Source organism: Diabrotica undecimpunctata, chromosome 10 (assembly GCF_040954645.1).
Source record: "Diabrotica undecimpunctata isolate CICGRU chromosome 10, icDiaUnde3, whole genome shotgun sequence".
Classification (NCBI taxonomy): domain Eukaryota; kingdom Metazoa; phylum Arthropoda; class Insecta; order Coleoptera; family Chrysomelidae; genus Diabrotica; species Diabrotica undecimpunctata.
Genome location: NC_092812.1, coordinates 78,608,993 through 78,622,869, shown reverse-complemented (window position 1 = coordinate 78,622,869; position 13,877 = coordinate 78,608,993). Strand labels below are relative to the sequence as shown.

Sequence of the window (13,877 nt, the reverse complement as noted above, 5' to 3'; positions counted from 1 at the left end):
CGACAATCATCATTACTCTGTGATTTTCAAGAGGAATTAGAGAATGTTTTATGTCAACAGGAAGAGAGGTTTTATTGATAGTGATTTTTATTGTTTTCTTCAGATAGGTTATTGGATTATTAAGAATTGGTCTGTAATCAGGAGTATTAATTAGATTTGAGAGTTTATTAATACAAGAAGTGTTTAGGATGACGTTGGCATTGCCTTTATCGGTGGGAAAAATTACTAGATTTGGATTTGACTCAAGTTCTTTCAGGGCTTTTTCTCGGATTGGCTAATGTTCGGAGTAGGAGGGTTTAAGTTTCTAAGAACTCTATCGATGTCTTGTCTAGATATTTCAGCATCTTCAGAATGTAAACTAAAGATGGCTTTTTCAGTTTGACAGACGATTGTCTCAATTGGAATGTGACTCGAAGTAACAGAGTTAGTGAAACCTTGTGCTAAAGCTTGAGTGGCAATAGTCGAAATAACGGTATCAGAAAAGTTATGAGCTACTGTAGTTGGTTTCAACGTTGTAGTTTTGAAATTTGTTAGGCAATTAGATGTGCTAATTTGCACTTCTGAGTTTCAGTCTTAGATTCGAAAGTGTTTAGAGCTATCTGTGTGTTGATACCGTCGAAACTTTTCCATAATATAGGATATACATTAAAAGAATGAACAGATAACCAGAAATTGAAATTATTGACTTTTGTGATTGCTATATGATTTAGTGAGCTGTGAAAATGTCTACCCTTAGAGACGATAATATGTTCGAAAAGATTTTAGTTATTAGTACAATTAAACCTAGAGTTAGGATTAATATTATTACAAGAATTAATATTAAACTCAACTGTCTTCCGGGTTGAACCACGTCGATTATCATTGCGCCGAGCTTTAGACATCCTCGTTGATGTCTTCTTCAGGGCTTTCGAGGTCCCAGTCTGTCGAGCCCCAGATACTGATCACTAACCAATGCATTACTACTGCAAAGAATAGAGGACGATTTATTTACACCGTCGATGGAGATGTGGTTTGAGTGGAGGTTGGCGTGGGGTTAGCGTGAGGATTGGCGCAAGGATTGGCGCAAGGATTGGCGCAGGGATTGGCGCGAACATTTCTGACGAATGAATTTAAATCCCAGTATAGGGAAATATTATTTTGATTTACTTTATTTAATTATATTATATTGTTCATGTATTATTGCAACTTATTGAGATTGCATTGAGAGATATGGTAGCTAATTATAATTTATTCTCTTTCAGCCCTGAAGAAGCCAAATTAATTCTCTTTGGCGAAAACGTTCGGCGAAACAATTGATACACATTAGAGTCTTTCTTGCAGATTTCCCCAATATTTAAGAGTTTGATATATATATATATATATATATATATATATATATATATATATATATATATATATATATATATATATATATATATATATATATATATATATATATATATATATATACACTTGAGTGCAAAATAATCGACTCAAAATTATTTTGCTAAAGTACGTCTCCTGTTCCAATCCAAAAAGTGTAAATTTAAAAATATTTACTGTACAATCATTAACCTCGTTATTGAGTTTTAAAAAAGTTTTGTTTTTTGGTGAATCGGATGACCTATTACAAACAAATAATGCAACACGTAGAGAGGGGGTCAGAATTTCACTCATTGAAATCGACACGCTCCGACTTAACGCGTTCGGTTAACATCATACGCATCAATTTTCGTAGCAACCCAATAATACATCAGTCACTTAAGTTCGCAACTGCATTTCAAATGGATATCAAATCCGTCAAAGCACCTAGCAGTAACATTATTGATAGAAGGCCTAAGCCAGAGGGCCGTGGCAAATCGACCAAATTAAGGCCAATCTGCTGTTTCCCGAGTGTATCGTGAGTACCAAGATACTGGTGATTATGTCCACTGATAAGGGGGAGGCTGTAAACGAATAACAACGGAGAGAGATGATCGATTTGTTGTATCGAAATCCCTAAAAAATCGAAATTTAACTGGTGCTAATATCAAAGAAGAGCTTAGAGAGGTCCGAGGTGTGGTTATCGGCGTTTGGACAGTCAGAAGAAAACTGAAGGCAGCCAACCTTACTCCAAAAAGAGCAGCTACCGGTCCCAAGCTAACTGCAGCAAAAAAGCAAAGGCGATAAGAATTTGTTCGCCCCAAGTCGCCGCAACCTGGATTGGGGCGACTTTTAATGGAGCCAGGTATTATTCTCCGATGAAAGTAGGATCAGCCTACATGACAATGACATGAGTCGTCAAGTTTATAGAAGGTCAGGAGAGCGATTTGCTCAATGTTGTATACGAGAAATTGTGTCATATGGAGGCGGTGCTTGTATGTTTTGGGCATGCATTTTTATAGATGGTAAACCCAGTTGGTTTTCGTGCCTGGTGGAGGACGTGGAGGAGGTTTAACAGTGGATCGTTACATAAGAGACATTTTGGAGGAACATGTGGTTCCATACGTGGGATTTATTAGTGATTCCTATAAATCCAATAGATCATGTTTGGAATAAGCTTAAACGAAAGGTCCGGGACAGAAATCATGCATCAAGGAGCATAACGGAATTGAGAGCTGCGCTAAATGATAAATGGGGAGCAATGCCTCAAGAATGTATTAAAAAAATCATCCGATCCATGCGAAATCGATTAAAAAGTGTAATTAGGAGTAGGGGTGGTAATATCAAATACTGAAAAATAAAGAAATTTCATTTGTAATTGATAATTTCTCTGTTCATAACGTCTTTCTTGCGTTAGTTCCAATGATGAATATTGAGGAAACTCTATTCGTATTGCATATTGTTTTTATAATGCGTCTTCCAAATAATGCAATAGCAGTTTTTGTAACTTCAATAATAAAGATATTGCTTGCACATTACATCTATTTATTTTCATATTTTTTACATTGAAACAGAAGGTGTAATCTCAAATATTGCTTTTGAGTCGATTTTTTTGCACTCAAGTGTATATATATATATATATATATATATATATATATATATATATAATACATATATATTTTATATATATGTATTATTATATATATCTATATATATATATATATATATATATATATATATATATATATATATATATATATATATTATTATCCAGATTTAGCCATACGGCTCACACTCCCTGTAAGGGGAAAATTCACTCATCCCAGATACCTACGGTATCAAAAGGATTGAGCTCTGGTGGGACTCTTTCCATGTTATCGAGTCCTAGGTGACTTGGTATGTCGGTGTATCTCCCAAAAATTTTCGTACGCATCTGGACGTCGAAAGTAACACAGCTTTCTGCATAATCTTATATAGATGTTCATTTAGACCCAGCTTTTTTATGTTTTCTAGGAGGCTCTTCGGGATGACTCCAGTGGTAGAAAGAGTAATAGGTATCGTCTGGGTACTTTCCATTCTCCATTGTCTCCTGATTTGTATTTCTAGATCTCTGTACTTGGCGATCTTTTCGTTGTATTTAACACGTAAATTATTGGTGTTGGGTATCGCCACATCAATAAGTGTTGTTTGCTTAGTAATTTTATTAACTAGTATGAGATCGGGTCTATTATGAGCCACTGGTTGGTCTGTAAGCACAGTGCGGTCCCAGTATAGCTTGTAGTTGTCATTTTCAAGCATTCTTTCAGGGACGTATTGATAATAAGGAAGATGGTCGGTTTGGAGAAGTCCCAGTTTGTCAGCTAGTTCTTGGTGGATAATCTTTCCTACTGAGTCATAACGGTCTTTATAATCAGTACCGACAAATGCCTGGCAGCCACCGGTAAGATGTTGGATAGTTTCTTGGGCTTGGCATCCATATCGGCATTTGTCATTTTGGACTTGAGGATCTTTAACAATATATTTCAGGTAATTTTTAGTTGGAATAACCTGATCCTGAATGGCAAGTAGGAAACCCTCAGTCTCGGGAAACATCTTTCCTGATGTCAACCAATAGTTCGACGCTGTATTGTCGACATATTCTTGGCTGATCTCATTAAGATATTATTATTATTATTATTATTATTATTATTAACGAATTTGTCCTCATAGGCCATATATTTGGCCATTTAGTTCAACAAAGCGATAGCAGCTTTTGCTAAAAGATTTAATCTCATACACATTTCGCATAGCTCAGAGGACAGGAAACGATATTACTATATCGTTTTCGTTCATGTCCGCCAAAGCAGGTGGCGCCTCTATACGCTAACCACTGCGGTGGTGAAGTTTTAGGAGACAATCGTTGGATTTTCCGAGTTAGAATTTGTATCAGCCCAAGTATCTGATGAGGATGGGATAGGCCGAAATGATTCATAACACTTTATTGATACCGATTCGAAAACGGGAAGTTTAACTAATTTGTCCTCCTAGGCCATATATTTCTCCACTTAATTCAACAAAGCGACAGCAGCTTTTGCTAGACAGCATCTTTTACACACATATATATATATATATATATATATATATATATATATATATATATATATATATATATATATATATATGAAGTAACAAGAAGTCGAGAGACCTCTATTTGATAGCAAATTAGGTGAACCGCAAATTCGAAGCCTCTTAGCTGTTGAACAACGCTAGGAATAATCTTTTATTTCGACCGTGCATTCGGAGGTGCAAAAAGTTCGTTAGGAGCAAAAATTTTACAAAAATTTGAAACCGTTATAAAAAATAATGTAGTTTTTGGGTGAGTTCATCACTCAGTTGACTTATATAAAACCATATATTAACAGATAAGAGACAATGATATCTTGTAGAAAATTTTGAAAAACATATTATAGTGAACTTATTTCATATTATTAAAAGTAATTAATTAAAGAGTGAACATTTTTATTATGTAGTAGATTTTATTATCTTATTTTAGATTTTAAGTTTCAGTCTCCTTTTTTGTTGTAGTAATTGATTCTTTATAATAAATAAATAGTATTTTAAATCCTTAAAAAGTAGTTTTAGTGTTTAAATATTCTAAATATGGTTTAAATATCAAAAGAAACAATTAGCATCATCTGCATATTTTAAACATTCTTTGCATATTTTAAGCATATGTTTCCATTTTTGTTACAAAAATATGTGCAGTAAAATGCGCATTTTTTAGTATAATGCGCAGTTTTTTTTTCATTTTATCCGCTCTTTAGTGATTATTAAATATAGTTTAGTATTTTTTATGACTTTATTCTATTGACTACCTATATTTTTGTTCTACGTTATAGAGATAAGCATGTTAATTTTAATAGTTTGGATTATGCAATTATTTGGGCATCGAGGACATCGAGGCATTATATCTTTTAAAGGAGAAGGTAGTATACTAATTTTCTGAAAAATCCATGCAATCCATAAAAATTTAAACCTTTTGCCTCATTTTAATCTTTAGTGACTGTACTATAATACATATAACAAATATTTGAGCAATCACACACATATAAACGCGTATCCACTAAAAAAGGTTAACTTTTTTAGTGGATATTTGTCAGTTGGTAATTATCACTAAAACATTTTACACTTAAGTCATATACAAATATGTCAAAAGTCTTAAAAGTCGGTATTAAAAGTGTTTTGAGTTAAATCGGATTAAAGCTTGTAGATACGAAATTCTAGAGTAGTAAAAGCCAATGCCAGATGATTTTCTAAACAAGGTAATTTGGGGCTTATCTTTCGACAGACACGTTTCCTTCGTACACAGAGATTTCTTACACTGTGCAGGCACGTCTTAAGGACTTTTGATAAGTGCAGAATAAAAGCTAGAGGAAACGAAAGATTCTAATCTAAAAATTAATATTTAAAAACTGGGACAAATTATTCGAAAGCTATTTATTTATATATAAAAACAACGTTTATTAATCAAGATAAGAAGACTAATATGTACTTCTTACATTGCCATTTTCGCACAGCACACCTTATTGCCTGGATAGTACGAAATGTCTAGAATTATCAAATATAATGAAAATAATATATTATAATAAATTGATCTACTCAAAGGGATAAAGGTATATGAAGACAGATTGCAACGACAAAAAACAACGAATTGGGATGAAAAATTCGAGGTATTAATATTACAAATTAAAACTCGCTTGTTTTATGAGTAAAGGCAACGTAGACTTACGGAATACTAAATATATAGATCAGATAGCTAAGTTAAGTACAGAAGTAGGAGCATTAGGAGATAATTATGAACGTTGCGTTAGTGATTTAAATACCCTATTAAAAATAAAAAAGGTCATACAAGCACTTGTTACTTGAAGGAGATTTCATTTTCAAATCTTTCAACTTATATACTGCTTCAAATAAGTATGGAAAAGTCAAACTGGTACGCTTATTTGAATTGTCCACGAAATATATTGTTAAATAAAATTTATTTCTCTTTCTAAAATTTCTCTGAAAACGGCAAAAAATCTGAGAACAAACAGAAAAGAAACGAGTAGAATAGATTTGATAGAAGAAAGATCTTGGATCGAAGACTACTTACAACTTTTGACTGAAACAAGACCTCAATTCACGAACATCAGTACAACAACATATGAACTGGAATTCAGTGAAGACGATGAAATAACAGTACAGAGAATGCCTGAAAATAGATGGCCAAAAAAAATAGAAGGATGGACTCCGCCAACTAGAAGAAAACGAGGTAGACCAAGACGATCCTGGAGAGACGATGTCGACGATGCAATGACCGCCAGAGATCTAACAACTGAAGATTGCTTCGACAGAAAACGCTGGAAATTAGGATGCGAGAAGCGGCGCCAGCTGTAGAAGACTCGCTTGTTATATTATATATATAAAATTTCTTTATTTTAATCGACTGTTTTGTCTATTTTAAACAATTGTCTGGCGAGCATTTGGACCAGAAGCGACTGACTCAGTTATTTTCCTTTCCCCATTAAATTTCATGTTTTACGATTTGTCTATGCGACTAGCTAAACTAACAAGTGTTTAAGACAAAAAACTTCACTTGTAAAATTATGTGGTAGGTTTAGTAGCTCGGTGGTGCAGCTGCGGGCTTCAAGCCTTTATAAATAAAAAAAGTTAATATGCCTAAAAATCCAACTTGTTAGAAAACCTATACAGGGACGGATATACAGACGGATCTAATAATAAATGACAAAAGCAAAGAGTAATGAATATGGTAACCCGAAAGATACAGGACGTAAAACACAAAATACACGGCGTTATATCGGAAACAGAAAATTTGAAATGGATCTGATGAACCTTACCGAAGCAAAGGAAAAGGCAGTGGTGGTACTGAACGAATTGGTAGATACCTCCATATACATAGTGGGGTAAAGTAAAAAATAAAAGTACAAACACTGAAATGATCAATGACGCAAATTATATAATACAACGTCAACAGTGAAAATCTGAAAAGTGTTAAAGTTACACAAATGTACGGTAAAACTGAATGTCGTTGGACCCTAACCGTTATCAGCCCTCAGTGAGCCTCTTCAAAACAGTGTTTTTTTAACAATATTCCAGTTAGTTCTCCAAAAACCTTTAATATAACAAAACTATCTACATTCTGATCAAAAATTGACCTTTTTTTTTCTATTACCCTTAAAATTTAAAAATTAAAAAAAAAATAAAAAAAGTTACAATATGTCAACCAAGTTAAGAAGAAAAAAATCTTGCATACTTATCTGTTTTTGTCTTTGACAGTGTTAAAACAGATTGTTCTATAAGCAAGCAAAATTAATATTACAAGCTTTATGGCACAGGGAAGTAACGATTTTCTAATGACACTCGTTTATGTAATTGATTTAACGTAATTTTTTACTTAGAAACAACATATAAACAATGAAAGATTGCTATTTGATTTTAAATACTTAAGGTGAATACCGGTAAACTATATGGAAAAGTGACATGATTTAATGAAATAACATCCTTTAAAATAAGAGTTTGTAAAGTTATTTTTGTTAATTTGGCGCTTAATTATTGCAAAAATGGCTTCAAAAGTCGATTTTTTTAAAAATATTAATAACTTTTCCAAAAATAAGTAAGTTGTAATGTTCTTCAGCCAAGAAAAGTAATTGTAAACATAATAATTCAAGAAAATTTAACACGTATAGATTTGGTATTCAAATAAAAATGTAATTTTTTGTAAAATTTATTTTTAGAATATATTATTTATAATTGTAATACACACATCAAAATAATCTAGGGGATACCTCTATTAATAGCTTCAAATTAATGTTGGCTACAAATATAAAAATAAGTTCATGTTTTTAATCTTTTTTGTTGTTTTGTCGATTATTGTACTGTAGCGAGATTAAATAAAACGAGCGGTTCGAATTTATATAAATATATTTATTTATAATTTTACACTTCGGTACTATCTTATCCACTTAACTCACTCATAACATCGTTACATATATATATACCAAAAAGTATTATTTTCGAATCTTCTGGGGTAGTCCCACCTCTAATTCGCCTACGTGACGTGTTGTTCTCTCTCGCACTTGATACATCGCGAATGTTCTTGATGCCTTTTTCGAGATGCAACCGTTATATGGGCCATGCCGAAAGCATGTTCGTAACAGTACGAACTTGGACGGTAATGCTGGTAAGAATGGATATAAAAAATTTAACAAAACTTCAATATGCGTTTTTTGTCTATAAGACAAAAGGTATTATTTCTTGATTGTCAATGTCAATGGATTTTTATTTAGTTTTGCAATTGCTAATAATATAGAGACATCATTTAAATCGCAAAACGTAGTGGCGTGCTATCGCGATGCTTCAAGCTGACAGAAGTCAAAGAAACATTGCTGAGGTCATCCACATGACCAAAGGTGTCATTAGTACAATTAGAGACAAGTAAAATTTTGCAAAATAAATATTTATTTTAAATTGTTAAACAAATTACTCGGCCAAATAAACAATTCACAAATTAACTAATCAATTTTTTATAGTCTATTTTTTATAGTCTATGCAACAACAATTTATGAAATTTTTTAATTCGTGTAAGAATGCCAACATTTCGAATAAATAAAAATAAGTTATTTTATTTATATTGATGCGTCTGAGTTATGTTAAATGTTTTTTAGCTTATAGTCACAGTACTGTTGTAAACCCCTTTTACAATATTAAATTTTTAATCTTTTAATGATTTAATTTGGTAAAAAAATCCTTTCCCTTCAATCTGGTTCTTTCAGAGTTCATGTAAACCTAATAGTCTACACCTAATAACGTTGTAGATAAAAGCTTTTTGGGATAAACCGTTTCAATTTTTAAACAACTGTTGAGTAAATCTTAAAAATTTTAAAGCTAAATAGATGTAATATTGTCCCTATTATCAAGCGAAATTAAAGTTTTTTGTGTATTTTTAAAAAAGTTATTATTAATTTAAAAAAATCGAATTTTGAAGCTATATTAGTAATATTTAAGTAACAAATTAACAAAAATTACTTTTAAAACTCTCATTTTAAAGGATTTTCTATGCTTTTTCAGTAAAATTGTGTCACATTTCAATATAATTTACCAGTATTCACATTTAGTATTTAAAATCAAACAGCGATCTTACATTGTTTATCATACAGTGAGAACGTAAAGGTTGGAATAAATTCGTTAAACGCTTGATTTAGCCATTTAGTAAAAAAAGCTCAGACAGGTCGATTTTATTTTTTTAGTTGCCTATTATTTGCTAAACTCATATTTTATATGACGTCATCACTGTTCAAGTTATAACGTCATTATCATTTTTTAAATAGTTATACCTTATTTTGACACTATCATCGAAAAGAGCGCATCTTTTTGTATACGAATTTCATATTTTTTCTTATGTTGCTTATGTCACATAACCGTATATTTGAGAATAATATAAACAGGACTAAATAAACCTTCAAACTAATACACTAAATGCTCAAATTGCAAACCAATTGCCTCTTGACAATATGCAAGACAACGTTGAAACTTGCAAAACATTAAGGGTATCAGTATTAATTAAATTAATTTCGGTGCTAATTATTTGTTTAAGTTTATCAATATTTTGAGCTCCGTTAACATAAACTTTAGACTTAAGGTATCATCATAGGAAAAATCTAGTGGGGACAGTTCAGGAGATCTAGCTGGCTACTCTAATAATCTTCGTTAGCCAATCCATACATATATTAAAAAAAAATTATTTAAGTATTCACGTACATATCGTATGGCCATCAGGTCGTAAAGATAAACCACCAGGAAAAGAACTAGAGGCAGACCTAAACTAAGATGGAGACAAAAAGTGGAAGAAGACTTAAGGATTATGGAAATTAGAAATATAGAAAGAACAACCAAAGAGAGAGAAGAAAGAAGAAAAGTAGTTGTAATAGCGAAGTCTCACCAGAAACTGTAAAACCAAACCCAAAATGGGATGATACCCCACACACCATATTCAAAATATTGAAACAATAAACAATATATAAAAAAAGTATCAAAAACAAATTAAAATGGCGATAGAAAATTCAAAATCAATAATAAATTCAATAGAACAAAAAACCTCAATATCATCAACCCACAGCCTCCTAAATTATACTCTTTTATTAAACTATATAAACCTAATCACCCACCCAATAAGACCTGTAGTTTCTTTTTATACAGCTCCGTCATATAAACTATCAAAAAAACTGTTGGAGATTATTTTAAATCACACTATATTTTCACCTAGAACTAGTTAATAAAATAACACATTTTCGATTACCTAACAACTATAAATTAATTTCATTTGACGTAAAAAGCGTTTTTCCTAGTATTCCTCCAACAGAAAATTTTGTTCTACTAAAGAATCTTTTGGAGCATAATATTAAAAATTCAATTATTACATCTGAAATTTTACATCTTTTTGAAATTTGCAGAAACCAGGACTACTTCGAATTTAATAATCAAATATATGTATGTTTTACAGAAACTAACAGACAACTTGGCCAATTCTTATCGTATATTGGTTCACTCCCTAAATTCACAATAGAAACAAAACAGAATCAATCCTTATTTTTTAGATTTAAAAATTATCAGACAAAACAAACATGAGTTTTTAGTATTTCATAAACATAACCATACTAACACGACTATACACAATTCATCATCCTATCCTACACAACATAAATTGGCAGCCTACCATAGCATGTTACATAGTTACATAGAAATTCCCATGTCAAAAAACAACTTCGAGATAGAACTGAACATCATCAAGCAATATAATTTTAAACCAAAAGCTACATAAGAAAACCCTTAAATTTGTGAACAATCTGAAAACCGGAGAAAAAACTCAGGATCTATTTCTCGATTACATAAGGCAATATATTAACAAAAATAGTCAAACACATAAAACAGACAGGAATAACACCAGCTTTTAGAACAAACAACAACTTAGGCAAATATATTAAAAACAACAAGAGTCAAAAGAAAAAGCACCTAAACAGTGATGTACACAAAACTGCTCAAAAACTTACATCGGTGAAACTGGTAGAACTTTTATCAAACGTATAGCAGAACAAAAAAAAGCTTTCAATAATAGAAGAACGGATTCTACGTACGCGTTTATTTTAATGACGAATTTCACATTATTCACATTCAAAATAAAGGCCTTAAGGCCTATCTTTATTATAATCTATGGAAATCACCAAATTAAAAAATACAGATATAATTTTGAATGATCAACTTGAGACAAACAGTTCTGCCCTCCTCAACGTAATCAGTTAAATACTATAAAGTGTAAACACATATCAAAAATAGATCACTTGAGAAAGACACTTTGCCGAAACAGCTGTAGTGAAAATAAAGTGTATTTAGTGTTGTATTGTTAGATATATATATACATACATACATATTATATATATATATATATATATATATATATATATATATATATATATATACATTTTAGCTAAGGTAAAGTAAGGTAAAAGTTTGTATAAAGGTAATAAAATTCAAAGTTAAATGCCAAACCTCCTGAGGAACATTTATTTTCTTACAGAATTACTTAAATTTAGCTTCTCAATTGTTAAAATATTTATAACTTTAAATAACATTATATCATATTACATTCTTGGCCCGGCCCACGCTAATTTGATGAAGCTTATTTCATGATATGCTAACAATGTCAATTGTGTCATATACTTGCTTCATCTCTTCACTCTTTGCAGCAAATTAATTCTGAAATTACTAATTCCATACTTATATCGCTATTGTTGTTGTTCTAGAATTACCTCCATTGTTTTGGTAGATTTACCACAAATTTTGATAGTTATATTACACTTTATTGCTAATTACTAGTAAAACTACTTTTTGGAATTCCACTTTTGGAAGTAATAACTAGAAGATTTTTACGTGGCATTTGAGTAATCACGTGTACTTTTGTGAGTATATCTAAATTATTTGATAATGGTAACTTGTTTGTTATGTTTGTAGTCCTTTGGGTAATTTTACTGGTAGACCAGAGAAATTAGCAAGTAAAACGCTTTTTTTGTGATACTCTTTGATACTGGTATCTAACAATTCCTTTTAATAAATACAATTTTACTGAAAAAGCATAGAAAATAATTTAAAATAAAAAATGTTTATAAAGCTATTTTTGTTAATTTTTTGCTTAATTATTGTAAAAACAGTTTTAAAAGTCGATTTTTTTTTAATTCTTAATAACTATTCTAAAAATGTACAAAAAACTTTAATTTTGGGTTATAATAGGGACAATATCACATGTATTCAGCTATAAAAATTTAAGCTATTACGTCTACTAATTCTAAAAGCACCAATTTGAAGTGAAGGCCGTATTATATCAAATTAAATCATTTAATAATTAAATAATTTAGGTTAAATATTGTAAAATAGGTTGAATAAAGTACTGTGATTTTATAAGCATTTAAAATAACTTAGACGCATTAACATATAGGAAGTTAATTTTTTTAACCAAAATGTCTGCATTTAATGTGCATTTTTACACGAATTTTAAAATAAAATTCAATGCCCTACGATTCTTAGAACCCGAGTTAGAGAGTTAGCAAATTTTTTATTTTTCGATTTTAGTATTTTAAAAACTGAATTCATAAATTTAAAATAAAAGTCGCAATATTTCTGGTTCTAATAAACGTAAAATAAGATTGATATTTCTTTTTTAATTTGAAGTACCTCGTTGCATAGATTACAAAAATTCAAGTAGTTAATTTGTGAATTAATTATTTACATGAGTAATTTAAAATAAATATTTATATATAATAGTTATAAATATTAACATTGGGTATTTTAGCCAATTCTTATTAACGCCACTCAAAAATATTACGAACAAAACTTTGCGAGAATTAAAATGGGACAAGAAATCACCTCTCCTTTTCAAACAATAAAAAATGTAGAAACATGGGAATAACGGTGGAAGAAAACAAGCTATATACACTTTTCTTTGCGGATGACCAGGTAGTAATTGCCGAAGACAGCTACGATCTTAGCTATATGGTAAGAAAACTGCAAGAAGAATATGAGGTGGCAGGTCTAAACATGAATATGACAAAATGTGAATATCTCTCAGTGGGAACAGATGAAATATGTGACCTAGTCTTGGAAGACGACAAAATCAAAGGCGTGCAATCCTGCAAATATTTGGGGGTCATTTTCAACAAGAAGGGAAATAGCGCAGATGAAATCAGGGAAAGAATAAACAAGGGCAGAGCAGCGACCCGTGCCTTAAACTCTCTTCTCTGGCAAAAAACAATTCGACGAGAAACCAAAAAACACATTGTAGTATAGTTCAAAGTATTACACTTTACGGTTCGGAAGTATGGGACGTCACCAAAGCTAATAGAAACAAACTTATGACGACAAAAATGGATTATCTGAGACGAAGCTGCGGTAGATCGAAACTGGAGAGAGTTAGAAACGAACAAATAAGAAACGAAATGAAAATGGAGAGA

At 31.1% G+C, this 13,877-nt stretch overlaps 1 protein-coding gene across 1 annotated transcript in view; it reads right to left on the bottom strand.

Moving 5' to 3' along the window:
- LOC140451778 (lachesin-like) overlaps window positions 1-13,877 on the bottom strand; it is a 652,628-nt gene that overhangs the window by 518,192 nt on the left and 120,559 nt on the right. The window lies entirely within an intron of this gene.